This window comes from Mauremys mutica, chromosome 4 (assembly GCF_020497125.1).
Source record: "Mauremys mutica isolate MM-2020 ecotype Southern chromosome 4, ASM2049712v1, whole genome shotgun sequence".
NCBI classification, from domain to species: domain Eukaryota; kingdom Metazoa; phylum Chordata; order Testudines; family Geoemydidae; genus Mauremys; species Mauremys mutica.
Window position 1 is genome coordinate 1,170,157 of NC_059075.1, and position 13,756 is coordinate 1,183,912.

General features: G+C 55.5%; 1 protein-coding gene across 1 annotated transcript in view; it reads left to right on the forward strand.

Annotated features, from left to right (window-relative positions):
* The first annotated feature begins 3,461 nt into the window (after window positions 1-3,461).
* The window catches only part of LRFN5 (leucine rich repeat and fibronectin type III domain containing 5), a 177,105-nt gene continuing 166,810 nt past the window's right edge, over window positions 3,462-13,756 (forward strand). The window contains exon 1 of the mRNA XM_045015843.1: window positions 3,462-4,207. The gene's annotated coding sequence lies outside the window, so the exon portion shown is untranslated. The remainder of the gene's footprint in view (window positions 4,208-13,756) is intronic.

Below are 13,756 nucleotides of genomic sequence, written 5' to 3' on the forward strand. Positions count from 1 at the left end.
CATTTAAGAGTCAGCACAGATAAAACCACTTAGTGTCACGAAAGAAATCTTTTACATTTTTCTACAATTAAAGTCACTTTGTCAGATACAACCCTGCAAGGTTTTACGCTTACTTTGTTTAGAGCCGAGCTATGGAAGTCTAACAACAGTGATAAATTCTGCCAACTCTAAAGTACAACTCCCTGCTAGACTCTCAGACGGGTACAGCCAGGCAGCTCCAACTAATGTTACTCCAAAGTTTGCTGAGATTAAATCTAAATCCAATCTCCACACACACTCTCAAAACGGTTTGAGCTCCAGAACTGTCACTGAAGTATCAGATGGCTGCCACAGAACTCAGAGCCTACTGCAAGCCCTCACTTTTCCTATTAATCTGGCTAGAGAGAGGAATTTAAGATGATTGTCCTCTCTCTGAATCTCCAATTCTGCTCTTTACGAGGGTCATTCGACAGACCTTAGGAGGAGCAGACTTGTCAATCATGGGGAAAAGTGACCCAGGAAGATGCCCTGCTTATGCAAACTACATGCACAGACATTAATGAGTCATGCAGGTCGGCAATGGTTTCCTAGAAGTGTTTACACTGTTGTCACTTTCTATCTCCTTGTCATTCCTCTCATGCCTGTGACTTTGTAAGCTAATTCTGCAGGTACATTTGTCAGATGAATAATGAGGTCAACATAAACAGACATAAGCTACTGCTGTCAATCCTTTCCTTATTTACTCACCCAGTAGCTGGAGATGGGCCTGAGCCAGCCCTGGCAGACTGGGTCAGAAGAGAATGCAGGACAGGGCCCTACGTGTTCCTGAGGCTGCCGAGGGAGGGAGCGAGCACCCCCCAACAAAACCACTCAAGTTGGAAATTGTGTTTACTTTTTCCTCCCCCCAGACCGGCGCCGAGGTGAGAACATTAACAATACAAAGTCCGGCCCTTTGAAGCTAGAGGCTGTGTGTGGTGCTCTCCTCTGCTGCTGTGAGGCCTACGCTGACAAGCATGATTTGCAATTGTGGGTCCGAAACTCAACCCCTGGAACGATTTTCAGAGGGTGGGGCTCAGCACTGGCTGGAAGAAAAAAAGCCACTTTAAGGCCTCTCTAGTTGTGGATCCAAATAAGGCACAAGCAAACCACCGGTCACTTTTGGAAAGCAAGATCCAGACCCCTTTGTGACCTCAGGCCTGCCTGCCTGTGATCCCCATGGACGTGTTACCTGCTTAAGCCAGCAGAATCAGGCTGTTCAGTTCTGAAAGAAACCATCCTTCATGAGGTATTTTAGTGAAGGTTGCGATTTCTTCTTCTGTTGACTTCAGTAGACCTGGCCCACACCTTATCCAGTGACCATCTATGGGTCTGAAGCTGGTGCAAGGCAGAGTAGCAATCTCATTACAGCTCGTTATCGCATTATCTTCACCATGGTGCATTTGTATTTGCAGCCAGCTACAGCTGGAATTTCTGTAGGCTCCAGCACAGGGTTTCACCTCAGGATGCAGGGTACAAGAAACAGCCCCACGCTGAAATCCTGCTCACCCAATGAGCCGCCCAGGCCCCGGGGATGGGAATTTGCCCTCAGTGCCACACGCTGAAGCATGGCTAGATGAGCACAAAGCCTCTTGCCTATAGCGCAGTCCTGACTTCCAGGCCGTGGTGGACAGAGAGCGAGTCACTCCACTGAGTAGATTCTAGCCCCCTGCACCGTGCCAGAGCCCCAGGCTTTGCCTGTGTGATTCCCTACCAAAACCAAACCCACAGGCCTCTGGCTTGTCTGGACACCTTGTGCTCCCCACCAGAAACCTGGCAGCACAGCTCACAGCACCTCCCAGGAACACTCCTTGTCACTTCTGGCAGGAGTGAGACATTCACACCCAGCAGCGTGTGACTGCCTGGGGAGCCCTGCGCCCAGCCCTGCCAGCCACTCCCTGCTGGCAGAGGGCACCGCTCAGGAAGAGGGGCAGGGTTTGCTGAGGGACCTCTGGGTGGTGAAGTCCCCTGGCCTTGGCCAGCCCAGGGACCCAGCCTGTCTGCCCTGGCCCACTCTCTTCCAGGCCCCCTGCTTCCTCCAGCCTCTGCTCAGAGCTTCTCTAAAGGATCCGAAGGGACAGACACAGGAGCCCCCGGCTCACAGGGCCTAGGCCATGGGGGTCACTGGTGCGGCTCAGCTGCAAGATCGGTCTGTCTCCGCCGTGCAAAGCAGCCACTGGCCAGGGGCTGGGCGCAGGAGCTGGGCAGGGGGCAGCCGGAGAGCCAGGCACGGAGACGCACCGGGCCCATCACACTCACACCCCCTGAGAGCGCCTGTCGGAAGGTGAGGCACGATCCCCAAAGCCAGGCTCCAAGTCCGCTCCCTGAGCCCGCTGTGCCTGCCCGGAGCCACGCAGCGCCCGCCACAGCCCCCGAAAGCTGCCTCAGGTCCCAGGCGCCGGTTTCCAGCCATCTCCACGTCATGTCCCCAGGAGGGTCCGAGACAAGGGGGCGGCTTCCCAGGGCAGGCGAGCGGCCCGGCTCTGCTCCCCGGACAGCGCGGTGGGGTCAGCGGCACCGCGGGCCCCTGTCCTCTCCCCGGCTCTGGCAGTGCCCCCGCGGGCTGCCCCGAGAGGAGCGGAGAGCCCCGGAGAGGCAGAGGAGGCTGCTGCCCGCCCGCCCGCCAGCCCCGAGAGCCGTGAAGAGCGCAGGGACCCAGCCCGCTGCGCCAGGAGCGCTCCGCCGGGACCCCGCGCCAGCGCGCACGGCCCCTCGCAGCCACCGCCACCGCGCGCACTCCGGCTCCGCCTCGCCCCCGCCCCGGTTCTGAGCAAAGGCGGATTAACTGATTGGCTCCCTCGCCTCGGCGGCGCCCCAGCCCCCACCCCCGAGCGGGGCGGGGAGGGGGACCCGCCGCTGGAGCAGGTACCTCCGCGCCCTCTCCGCTCCCCGCCCCTGAGCGCGCCCGGCACGGGGCTGGCCCCGAGCCGCAGAGCCCGCGGCAGCCCCAGGGCAGGCCGAGGAGAGCGAGTCCCTCCAGGTGCCGCGGGCCGGGGAGACCCACGGGCGCTTCGAAGTGAGGGTGGGCCCGGGCTGCGCGGGGAGCAGCCCCCGTGCGCCGCAACCCCCGGCGCGCCCGGCCAGTCTCCTGCCCAGCTGCAGCGCCCCCAGCACCCGGGCAGAGCCGGCAGCCAGCGGCCCCTGCCCCTGACACCGCTCCCTGCGCGGCTTTCGGGCTGCAGCCGCTGCCCGGCCCAGCCCCGGAGCGGGAGGTTCCCAGCCAGCTCTCCGGGCCGGGGGCCGCGCTGTTACCCCCGCGGAGCGGGCTGCGTCCCCGCTCTGCCCGGCCCAGGGATGCGGGGCTAGCCCGGCCCGTGGCTGCCAGTTCCTCCGGCCGGGCAGGGAAGGGCGCAGCGACACGCCCCCTCCCTGCCCACTCCTGCGCCAGCAGCGCCTCCCCGCGCCAGGGCGCAGCCGCTGCTCACACGCTCTCCCGGCTTCACCCGGTCCCGGCGGCCCCGGCTCGCCGCGCACCTGCTGGGTAGCGCGAGCCCTGTCCCCGCCGGCGCTGGCGAGCTGCCCTTGGCTTCCGGGGCTCGCAGACACGTCTCCGGATTAGGGGAGCTGGGGGCGCCCGGCGCCGCTCTGCGCCCGCCCGCTGCGGCTGGAGCTGCCTTTCCCGGCTGCGCTGCGCCGCGCCATCGCTCTTCCCGCTGCGGAGCAGGCGGCGGCTCGGGCTGGCAGCAGGCTGCAAAGCCGGCTTCATGCTGCAGCGAGCGCCGCGGCTCCCGGGGGGCGGGCGGCAGCCGCCGGAGCGCGCCGCGGGGAGGATGGAGCCAGCGGCAGCCGTGGAGGAAACGCGCAAGGACCCAGCGCAGCCAGCTGCGCCCCTCTGCAGCGCCCGGGGCTCCGGCTGCTCCGCCTGAGGCTGCCCGGCGGGTCGGTGTCCCTCGGCGGGGGCGTGCATGGCTGCGGCGCGGACAGCTGGCGGGAGGAGCCCGAGGACCGAGCCCGGCCGCGCAGCTCGGCTGTAGCTCCGGAGCGCAGGAAGAGCGCCCGCCTGCCGGGGCCATGGGCAGCGCGTCCCCGGCCCGCGGCGCTCCGGCCGGTGCCTGAGCGGGGGCTGCTGGCCCGAGGCGGAGCGCGGGACTCAGCGCAGGATTATCCGGCGCCCAGCTCACGGGGCGGCGTTAGGGGAGCGGAGCGAGGAGGCTCGGCGAAGCCCGGCGGGGCTCGGATTACCCTGGCGCAGGTACACGCTGCAAGGTCAGCGGGGCGCGGCTGCGGGGTCCGGGGTGGGGGCGGTGGCGGCGGGCTGCGCCCCTGCCTGGTGTGCGCTGGGGGGACCGCGCGGCTCGCTCCCTCCCTCCTCCCCCCGCCTGGCGCCGTGCGCGCCTGTGCAGCCGCCTGCCTCTGCCCGCTCCCCGGGAGCTGAGCCGCCGCTTTGCACCGGGCGAGCCGCGCGGGCGACCCCCCCCCCTCCAGCCGGACCCGCGGGCGCCGGTCGCCGCCTGCCTGCCGGAGGATGCGTGTGCGGAGCGATGGCACCGGGCGGAGCAGGGACCGGTCAGCCCGCCGCCAGTCCGTGAAGCCAGCCCGGAGCCGCCGCGCCGCAGCTGCACCTGCCGGGGGAAGTGCTACGGCCCCGTCTTTCCCGGCTAGCGGCGCCAGGTAACGCGACCCTCCCCGCGCCGGGCTCTGCGCTGCATTGCGGGCTGGGGGGAGCCGCGGGCGCCGCTCCGGGAGGCGCCACAGTCCCTGCTGCGGGGGATGGGGGGAGACTCTCCCCCCAGGGCAGGCAGGGACACCCCGCCCCGGGAGCGGAGCGGGCCCAGGCCGGCGGGGGTCTGAGCAGGAGCCTTTCCTCTGTGTGGGGGCCGCTGGGGCTGGAGCTTCTCCGGACGCGGCCAAGGCTCCCCGCGCTGCCCAGGGGCACCGCTCTGCGCTGCCGCCAAGCTTGTGCCTGCCCGGGGCTCGCTCCCCTTCGGGCCGAGCTGGGCTCCTCGCCTGGGCGTGGATTCGGCGGGGCAGGGGCGCGCACCCCGGGGTGCCAGGGCGGAAGGGGTCCCGGGTAGCGGAGCAGACGCGCACCGCCGCTGTCCTGGATCCGGACTGTGCTGTCCGCTTGGCACGGCGGGGCCGCCGCGCAGGGACGGGACCCGCGGGCTGGGGCTGAGCTGGGGGCTGGCGCGGGGCGGCTCCTCGGGCTCGGACAGCGCCCTGGCCCGCGGAGCCCATCCATGGTTCATGCCGTAGTGTAGCGGGCTTAATTCAGCTGGGCGCTGCGCCTGCGGCTCCCTCTTCCCGGCTCCGGCTGGAGGTGGGGGGAGAGGCCAGCTGCTGCCCGGCCCCAGCCCGCCACGTCCCCGGCTGCACCAGGGGCTTTCCCCGCGCCCTGGCAGCTGCGCTTCTGCCGCTCTCCAGGCGATGGCAGGTGCAGCCCGCGCTCCGACGCTCGCAGCCGGGGGTGCCTGGAGCCGCTGCGCACAGCTCGCGGGGCGCAGGGAAGGGACCGGACCGCGCCTGCCCCGGGCTGTGGCCAGGTTACCCCGGCTGTGAACCCTGCGGCAGAAGGGGACTTTGCGGACTGCGTGTGGCCGGGGCTCTGGGTCTCCGAGCCAGGCGCCTCCTGCCTGCGGCTCCCCTCGCGGCCCGCGGCGGGGGCTTGGCGGAGACGCTGCGGGTGTGAACCCCGTGGTGCGAGCCGGCCGGAGCCCGCAGCGGCCGGCGCTGGGCTCGCCTTGGCCCGAGCTGTCGGGTGCCCTGGGATGGCCCTGCTGGAGAGCGGGGCCCCGCCGGGGGTGCCCGGGCGCTAATCCGCCCCTTGCCCGCTCTCCAGGAGCCGCGGCCGGGCCGGCTCCGGTTTTGTAGCTGCGCAGAGTTTTCCCGTGCGCCAGGCTGGCGATGGAGGCGGGGGAGGCGCTGGCCCGGGCGGGGAAGGGGGCGCACAGGGGCCGGGCTGCAGGGAGGGGCAGCTCCCGGGGCCGGGCTGGAGTATGACCGGGCTGCGCCCCGGGACCGAGTCCGAGCAAAGTTTAGCCGCGTCTGTTCCAGAGGCGGGTGCGCGGCGGGGCAGCGAGCCGGGAGGCCGGGCTGCAGGCGGGGAGCTTGGGCCGGCGCCGATGGGAGGCGCTTCAGGCTGGGCTGGAGCTCGCCCCAGGGAAGGGCTTGGCTCGGGCGGCTGCCGTGGGTCCGTGCGGAAGGCCGGGTGAGACGGGGAGGCGCAGATCCCAGCCGGGGGAGCGGAGGTTACACGGGCAAAGCCCACCGCATTCATGCAGCCCTGGGCAGTGTTTGCCGCCTGCCTCCCGGCTAGGGGCGGTTAAAATGAACTCGCTGGAGCCGCTACAGAGACCAAACTGCGGGGTGGGGAACGCTCTTCTCCCGCCTCTCTCTCGCCTTTGGCCTCTGCAACCCCCCCAGCAGCCCCTTCCCTCTTTGCCACCTATCCCTGAGCCACTCTCCTCCACAAAACGGAGGAGCCATTTTGTGTTTTGTTTAAAAGGAAAGAAGCCACCCCCCTCCCGCTTGGAAGGGTTGGCCGGTGAGTTTTCCCTGGGTGGTGTGCCCCAGGCAGGCCTCCTGCTTTTCCTGTGCATTTCTATGGCAAACAGGCTCAGGAGAAAGTGAGGCCTTGGTAACAAGGGCATCACAACTGGGGAATAGGAACTGGGAAAGTTGCAGCCAGGTTGACTTGAGGAGCACAGAACACCCTGTGGTTCCTCAGAGCAACAGGAACAGGGAGAAGATCCCGGGAGTTCCCTTGAGAGGAGATGTGAGCTGAGGATGGCCAGCTGCATGGTGAGGAACTCCTGACAAAGGCCCAGTTCTGCAACTGTTCTGCTCATTGAGTAGCACTTACTCCCATTGACTTCATTGGAACTATTCTTGTGAGTAAGTGTTACTTGCCATGAGTAAGGACTCAGAATTAGGGTCTAATCTCCATGAGAGGAGCAGTGGTTGTCTGGAATTTGTGTGTGGGCATTTCTTTGGTTGTTCGACAATGCTCACATACTACCTGGGTAGGTATCAGAGGAGTGGCCGTTTTAGTCTGCATCTGTAAAAGCAGCAAAGAGTCCTGTGGCACCTTATAGACTAACAGACGTTTTGCAGCATGAGCTTTCGTGGGTGAATGCCCACTTGGTCGGATGCAAGAGTGGAAATTTCCAGGGGCAGGTATATATAAGCAAGCAAGAAGCAAGCTAGAGATAACGAGGTTAGATCAATCAGGGAGGATGAGGCCCTGTTCTAGCAGTTGAGGTGTGAAAACCAAGGGAGGAGAAACTGGTTCTGTAGTTGGCAAGCCATTCACAGTCTTTGTTTAGTCCTGAGCTGATGGTGTCAAATTTGCAGATGAACTGAAGCTCAGCAGTTTCTCTTTGAAGTCTGGTCCTGAAGTTTTTTTGCTGCAGGATGGCCACCTTAAGATCTGCTATTGTGTGGCCAGGGAGGTTGAAGTGTTCTCCTACAGGTTTTTGTATATTGCCATTCCTAATATCTGATTTGTGTCCATTTATCCTTTTCCGTAGAGACTGTCCAGTTTGGCCAATGTACATAGCAGAGGGGCATTGCTGGCATATGATGGCGTATATTACATTGGTGGACGTGCAGGTGAATGAACCGGTGATGGTGTGGCTGATCTGGTTAGGTCCTGTGATGGTGTAGATATGTGGGCAGAGTTGGCATCGAGGTTTGTTGCATGGATTGGTTCCTGAGCTAGAGTTACTATGGTGCGATGTGCAGTTACTGGTGTAGTTAGGGCCATAGAAGGAAATAGATAGGTCATATTAAGATCATTAATCACTTTGGGTGGGATTCTGATATCCTTATGTGCTCATGGTGGTGGCACCTTACTGCACAAGGCCTATCGTTGCCTTCAGGAAACGATCTGTGGAGTCAGGTTCTATTCACCAAGAGTAAAGGTGTTGGAGGCTGACCCATTTATTAGTTATAATGCTGGAATCCAATTCACACATTTTAAAATGTTGCACTCAGCAATAACATGTTTGTTTTAAATGCCAACTCAATAGCTATATCAACAATCTGTGGTGTAAGATCTACCCAGTCAGGACCAGAACCTACATTCCCTTATTTAGAGAGAAGCTTCACTTCAGCCATAATCCTTTTGTTCATATGTCAGTAATAGCTGTCAATTATTTTATGGCAACAAATACAATGTTAAATAGATCTTGGATCATTCATGTACCAAGTGCACTATTTCCAAGTTGGAATAACTGTGTTTTGTTAGAACATTCCACGTGTTGCATAGTTTCCTGAAAAAATCAGCTGTTACTGGAGTGGATTCAAAATTACTGCTACTTAGTTCAGTCATAATCAAATCAGACAGAGCTCAAAGGCTTATGAGTGGCGATGTAGCAAGAGTGTTACCTGATGTTCCATTTGTGATGAACCAATGGACTGGACTCTTTGGTACCAGCTGAACTGGAGTATTTGTCTTATTATAGATTTGCAGAGGCTCATTTTCAAATGAAAAACATTTTCCCCAGGGCTGTTAACTTCTGTGGTGGTCTTAATGAACGTCGGTACAATTTTCAGTACGTGCACGGTCACTGACGAGCCGAGGTCATTAGGCCTTTGGAGAGAAGAGGAGAGACTAGGCGTCCCATGAAGTGTAGACTGATAACTTTGGCTAAACAGGTTCCCAGAGAGCATCTGAAACAGCAAATGGCAAAGGAAGGGGTGTGTGGGGGGATTCCTCAAAGCGGCTTTCCTAGGGTCTAGAGCCACTGTTGAGCAAGCAGGGGAATGAGGTCAGAGTGAGAATTTTCAATCCCTGAGCTCAAAGGAAACTGAATGGGTTCTCCGCTGGCACGGAGTTAGCGGACCGGCTGGTGAAGATGTTCCCAAGCTAGCAGAGTTTAACCTACACCCACACCCAAGTGGAGTTTAGAAAGGGCTGCAGAACAATGAAGAGCTCATGACCCTCCGTAGATGATCAATACTTCCTGTGCTTTAAGGCTTGATAACAGGTTCAGTTTTATAGAACAACCTTTTGACTACTCTCTGAACAAACATCCAGACCAGAAAATCATTATAAGAGCTTTGCCATTAACAGGCCAGGCAGAATCTGAGCCAAGTAGGAAAGATTTGTGTAAATGCTACTGTAGCATTTTAGGGAAACCGTGTTTCATGCATTAGATAAAATTGGTGCTACTTTGAGCAGACATCACTGAATCTGTTCTGTGTTTACGTGTCTAAATATATTCCACATGGTCCTCAGAGACCTGTTACTAGCTGGGGTTAAAATTACTGTTAAGCGCTGTCCCATTAATATTTAAAATGCACTGATGAGACCACTTGATGATTTTTTGGACAAAAGGATATGAGTGTGGCTTTACATCAAATTCATCTTAATTTAATTCTCCAAAATGCTTAGAAAATGAACACATTTTCACTATGTTCATCCAAATCTATTGCAGAGGAGAAAATTAGTTGATCAGAAACAAAACTGGAGATCGATCCAAGCCTAAAAATCCAGATCGGAACATTTGGACTTCTCCATTGGATCTAAGGATTTTGTTCTTTACTATCTGTGTAATAAAAACAAAACAAAACAAAAAAAACCTATCTTAAAAAACCAAACAAACAAAACAACAACAACAACAAACTCCCCTGAAGCTTCACTTTCAATAATTAAATGTGTACTTACACTTAGAAATTTGTGCTTCTCATTCATTTGCTATCTTGTCTCTAATGTCCTTAAGTTTTAAAGGCCTATTTGCAAACAAAATAGCAAATCTTGAGCTAACCACTCATCTACCCTGCCCATCCTTTACCTTTAACTAATGTAGAGTCTCTGGGTTCCTGTTGGTGCTCACCTGAAAGTCCAGTGAAGGCTGATGCCATCAAAGCACTGAAATAAAAAGCGACCGTCTTTGTGTCTAGGAATATACACTAAAAGAAACCAGGATTTGTTTCCTTGAATAAACTGGAAGTTAGTAGCACTTTTGCTTCTTAGCTAGAAAATGACTGGTTAAACACTCATCTTAGTGCTCAGGCTCCAGTCTATTGCCCGTATTGCCCTACAGTCCTTTGTGAATGCTGCATGGGATTGTTAAAGTAACTACTGCAGTGAATTACTCCTGAAGAATGTAATTCTGAGAAGCAATCTGATCACTTATCAAGATAAAAGTAACAATGATTACTTTCAGGTATTTTTCTTGGAAAGCTGGCCTTTCCTGTCCCAGGTGTGAAAGATAGGGTCATGATACCGATGCATTCACAGTCTCAGTACATCTAGTCTGCAAAAGGAGTCAATAATTGTTACATCTGTGGGAAGGTACATTTGTCTGGCACCAGATATAGATCCCATGGGACTTTTCAAAAGAGCAGAGGGTCCCTGGTATGTTCACCAACCCCAAAACAGGCTCGGCTGTCCCCAACTGATGTAAGTGCATAATATCAACATCTGTCTCATTGGCCTACGGTCCATAACAGAATAAAACTGATAATTTTCACTTCTGCTCTGGCATCTTTTACTGGAGGATCTTGGGGCACTAAACAAGCCTCACAGCACTGTGGGAGATATGTCAGGATGAATATTCACAGACAGAGGAAAGAGAGTATGGAGAGGTTATGGCCATCATTTTCAGAAGTGGCCACTGGTCTAAGATCACCCAGTTTTGCTGTGTCTGAATTGAGTTATTTGAGGCTGGTGTTCTGAGTGCTCACAACTGTGGTTGAAGTCAATGGGACTACAGGGTGCTCAGCATCTCTGATCATTAGGCCCAATTCAGGCCTCCACAAATCAGTTGGCCCAGTGATCTCCCAAGGTTGCACAGTCAGCTGGTAGGTGATCTGGGAGTCTGGCTCCCGGTTCTGTTCTCTACCAACCCATGCTGAATAATAATAATACTAATTAATAAAAAGAGTAATTTATTTGCCAACTATTCCTGTTCTATGTTTAATAACAGATGACACTAAACTGGGAGGAGTGGTAGATATGTTGGAGGGTAGGGATAGGTTACAGAGGGACCTAAACAAATTACAGGATTGGACCAAAAGAAATATGATGAGGTTCAACAAGGACAAGTGCAGAGTCCTGCACTTAGGATGGAAGAATCCCATGCACCACTACAGGCTGGAAACCGACTAGCTAAGCAGTAGTTTTGCAGAAAAGGGCCTTGGGATTACAGTGGATGAGAAGCTGGATATGAGTCGACAGTGTGCCCTTGTTACCAAGAAGGCCAACGGCATTTTGGGCTGTATAAGTAGGGTCATTGCCAGCAGATCGAGGGACGTGATTATTCCCCTCTATTCGGCATTGGTGAGGCCTCATCTGGAGTACTGTGTCCAGTTTTGGGCCCCACACTACAAGAAGGATGTGGAAACATTGGAAAGAGTCCAGCAGAGGGCAACAAAAATGATTAGGGGGCTGGAGCACATGATTTATGAGGAGAGTTTGAGGGAACTGGGATTGCTTAGTCTGCAGAAGAGAAGAATGAGGTGGGATTTGATAGCTTGTTTCAACTACCTGAAAGGGGGTTCCAAAGAGGATGGAGCTCGGCTGTTCTCAGTAGTGGCAGATGAGAGAACAAGGAGTAATGGTCTCAAGTTGCAGTGGGGGAGGTTTAGGCTGGATATTAGGAAAAACGTTTTCACTAGGAGGGTGGTGAAGCACTGGAATGGGTTACCTAGGGAGGTGATGGAATCTCCTTCCTTAGAGGTTTTTAAGGCTCGGCTTGACAAAGTCCTGGCTGGGATGATTTAGTTGGAGATTGGTCCTGCTTTGAGCAGGGGGTTGGACTAGATACCTCCTGAGGTCTCTTCCAACCCTGATAGTCTATGATTCTAAAGCAATATTTGACCAGTTAAACAATAGGCTGAATAATGCAAAAGATGATTTGCTAGATAACTTATTCATCAAATAATGGCAACATTGAGTGAATATATTATGTACTGACTAGTCTGTGACCAACTGAAACCCCAAGCCTTAGAAGTCAGTGCCTGCCACTAGGAAATCAATGCCCAATTCCTTGTTTTGTAAAGCTCTTTGGTGAGTTACAACATTATTCAGGTGGCAACTACTGTACTTCTCAGCAAATCATTTTCTTATAAGTAGATAATTTGCTAACTTTAAACTTGTTTTTTTTGTTTTTGAAAGATCTGTTCAATCTTCCCTGTGAAAATGATGGATATTTTTGGACTAGTGACCGATAAAACTCTCTTCATTTTTCCTTTGCCTCAGTTGTGTTTTCTGGCCACTTTTCTGATGATCTTTGGATACTTCTTTCTACTTTCAGGCCAGCTGACCTTAGACAGGAACCTCCATGCAGTTAAACTGCCCCTTTTGGTGGTAACGTAAATGCCGAGATAATTCAGCAGGTAGAAGCCGTCAGATGGAACCCGTCACAGTGACATACTGGAATGCAGTCTGATGTCTGCACAGCTGCCTTAGCAGGAGAATCAGTAGGATACTGTAACTGCAAACCAATCAAGGCAATAAGTAATACAGGGTGAAAAGTCCTTTGGTAGATTAGCCAAACATGCTTTGTAATGGCAGCTGTATTGTAGGCTCAGGCAGAATTCCCAGTGGAGATGGAGGCAGGCCTAAGCCCTGTATTTGAAATACTGTTTATTATGAAGTAAGTGGGGTATTTTCCAAGGCAGGCATGGAGATGGCTGCTCTGCTCCCACTGGCTTTCAGTTACAGTTGGGTGCTAATTTGTCAGTTGAGCCAATTCAGATATTTCCTGGGTGTGGGGGAATTCTGGTCCCTCCCCCCCCAACCCCTGAAGGGGTCCTGTTCTCATCCCTTATCCCTGCAGAGGGACCCCAGGTCTCCCTTGGCTAGGAAATGTTCCCATCTCTCTTAGCCACAGTGCATGAGCCAGTGTCACGAGGAGGCAGATTCCTGGCAGGCCTCCTCCCCCCATGCTCGTGGTTTTGTGCCATACAGGAAGAGACTCCCCATGCGCCTGGTCACAGCACCTTTGGCCTGGTTGCCCCTCCATGTGGGTGGCGGTGGCCCTGAGTCAGATTTCAGTGGTGTTGGGACCATGCAGCCAGGGCGATGCTCCAGACTACCCTGGCAGCAGCGGCAGTGATTTAGTGCAGGACCACAGCTTAAAAGTGTGGGCCAGGCCCCTCCCACGCCGCAGCTTATGGATCTTTCAGCAAGTGCAGAAACCGTGGGGAAAGCCCCCTAGCTGGTCCCAGTTGTCACCAATGGAGGCTGCCCTGTGAAACCTCCCACTCCGTCAATGTATATATTACACACACCAAGAACTGTTAAAGAATGTTATTAAGGTGGCAAAGGGAAGCCCTCCAAAGGTAGGAAAGGCCAGAATTAAGGTTGTCTGTACAATCACAGTTCAGCCTCCTTGTGGGGATGCCTTATGCTACAGTCCTTAATTACTTGATCACATGTGATCTTCCCCCCACAAGACCTTGCCTCATTCGTTGCACTGGATGAGCAGAACTCATTTAACGAGCAGCTCTTCAATATTTTGTTTTCTGATCATAGTTCATATGTGGTCCCACTCCGCATTGAAGGCGCACTATTCAAACCCTGTGCTGAGGACACAATTCTTAATTTCCTCTTGGGCTTTTCGGTAGCACTCATCACTTAGTCTCCAAGTGCTTCACAAACATGAATGAATTGATCTTCACTATGCCTGTGGGAGAAGGGGGTGGCATTATCTCCATTTTACAGATAGGGACCCGAGGAATAGCAAGAGGAAGGTCAGAAGTGTCTGCTCATTTTGGGTGCCCAGTTTGAGATGGCAAGGACCTGCCTTTTCATAGTCCTTTGCATTGCATAACACTCTCTGTGTTCAAC